Source organism: Aplysia californica, unplaced genomic scaffold, assembly GCF_000002075.1.
Source record: "Aplysia californica isolate F4 #8 unplaced genomic scaffold, AplCal3.0 scaffold00167, whole genome shotgun sequence".
NCBI lineage: Eukaryota > Metazoa > Mollusca > Gastropoda > Aplysiida > Aplysiidae > Aplysia > Aplysia californica.
Genome location: NW_004797437.1, coordinates 1,126,629 through 1,128,866, shown reverse-complemented (window position 1 = coordinate 1,128,866; position 2,238 = coordinate 1,126,629). Strand labels below are relative to the sequence as shown.

The window sequence follows — 2,238 nt, the reverse complement described above, 5'->3', positions numbered from 1 at the left end:
GACAAAAAAATCTCTTCCGGGCGGAAGAGGCGACTGTTTTCTTTTCGTTTAATTTGACTTTAGAATGAGAGTCGAGAAGTCATTAAATTTTTTAAAAACTTTAAACTCTGCACTGAACGAACCCGAACAGATGATGAACAGTTGAGCAGTCGATCTGCGCACGCAAGGAGGTGCTATTCCTATTCTCCTTCTGGAGAAACGAAAGAGAGCTTCAAAGCAGACTTTTTTGGCTGAGTGGACCATATTGTTATGTACAATCTTTGCCATAACGCCGTCAGTATCGGTTTGGAAAATTTTGTTCTTGTGGCATAAAACACTACTTTTGTCTGAAGCAAACTATAGCCTAATTGGAAGAGTAACTATTTTTTCGTTTGGAACAGACTATGACGAGAAGTGCAAGCCCAAATTTAGAACAGAGAAAGCTATATTCGTGAACCATCTGGGGGGGGGGGGGGTGCGAAATCTGAACGGCTCCTTTCTTCGCTTTTCGTTTACTCTCTGACTCTGTATAGAGACCTTTTTCCACAGAGTATTGCATAAAACTATGACATACAGGGTGATCCAAAAAAACAACTGTAGAACTTTTTTTCTAAAAATCTCGCACAAAATTTGTACTAGAATATTGTAATTTGGAACATATATTATAATCATTCAAAATGAATTTGTTTGACATAGAATTACAAAAGAAGAAACATATTTTCGAAAACAGAAATGGCTTTTATAAAAACCACCTATAAATGCAATTGCACCAACTTAAAAGACCTTGTAAGGAAAGTCATGAAATGATTGTTTTGTTTTTTCCGTTCGTTTTATTTTTAAAATCTAATCTTTCCATCCCTGTAACCTTTAAACGATATTTCTTTTCTCCTACAGAGTTAATTTTTTTTAAATTCTGGAATTCCGAGAACCACTGGTCTCTATGTCCTCCTTTGGACTCGACACAGTTTAACGCATCGTTCGTAATGTTCAACCATGAGTACTCAAGGCCACACACACTGTACACAGTATAGAGCTGTTTCTAGAGATAATAAGGCAGGGGGTGAGGTTGCCCAAATTGACAGCATTTGTTGAGTTGATATAGCGTGGAAGGTGAATAATGGGCTTTGCCAAGGAACAAACGTCTTAGAGGAAATGTTCAAGCTTTTCAAGACAATCGAGGAATCATGAATACATTGCTATCCTCTGATAATTTCGAAAACAGGAAAATGGTACAACTGTAGATGAAGATCTGCCTTCAGAATGTGGACCGTTGAGAAGTAGGAAAGTCATTGTTGCAGACATCGTCAATGGACAGACGTCTCACGGGGCTCATCTTAAGAATTCTGCACCCTGGTGACATTAAAAGGGGTGCGAACGGTGTGTGTTTGACCTGAATTGGTCGTTGTATATGGGAATTTTTGTTCAGGTCATAACTGTTGGACCATTCCTACCCCTGATATCAAAGAAGGCCTCAAGTGTACCTAAACTTAAATATTATTTCCGTACCTTGTACTAAACTTACGAAATGAGTTGGTGGTGAGGAAATGTTCAATAAACAAAGCTCTCTGCTCTTTACTAATCTTAACAATGATCTCAGCAAGCAAAAGAAACTTGAAAAGAAACGTCTGCAAACTTCTGTTGACCTGTTAGACTACTGTAGTTTGCAATAGGGCGCAATTGTTGGGATTTTTAGTGGTAGACCTAATGCGAACTACTGCGTCATGCTACAAAAATGGGGACCTAGCTGAAAAAGGGTTGTTTTTTTACGCGCTATGTAGAGCAAAACTATTCTGTGGATTCATCTGAAATGAATATCAGACACATTGATTATGACTTCTTAATGTTGTGTAAAAATTTGAAGAGCAAAACTTCAGTGTGAAGGAAAATATTAACAAAAAACATTGGACAGGTTTGTTTTTTTTATCACCTCGTATTTTGCTTTCAAATTTTCAATACATACAAAGGAAGGTTTGAATAAAAGGTGTACTAAATGTGGGTAGGGTACGTTATTTTTTTTTTTTTTTTAATTTTCAAAAAGCGGAAAAAATCAATAGGGAGAGCTGACAACCCTGGCGCGTGGGCCGAGGGTTGAGTCAGATGAACGACAAAACAGAACATATTCCGTCTTCAAGGGTTGTTGATTGACCAGAAAGTGCGTCTTCAAAGAAAAGTACTGATTTCTCCTCGTTTTAGTATGCGCTTTACAGCCCGAGCAACACGTGTGTGGGTGTGTGTGTGTGTGTGTGTGTGTGTGTGTGT

At 38.1% G+C, this 2,238-nt stretch overlaps 1 protein-coding gene across 1 annotated transcript in view; it reads right to left on the bottom strand.

Annotated features, from left to right (window-relative positions):
* Nucleotides 1-2,238, bottom strand: part of LOC101859704 — a gene marked incomplete at its 5' end in the record, with an annotated part of 37,833 nt that overhangs the window by 14,502 nt on the left and 21,093 nt on the right.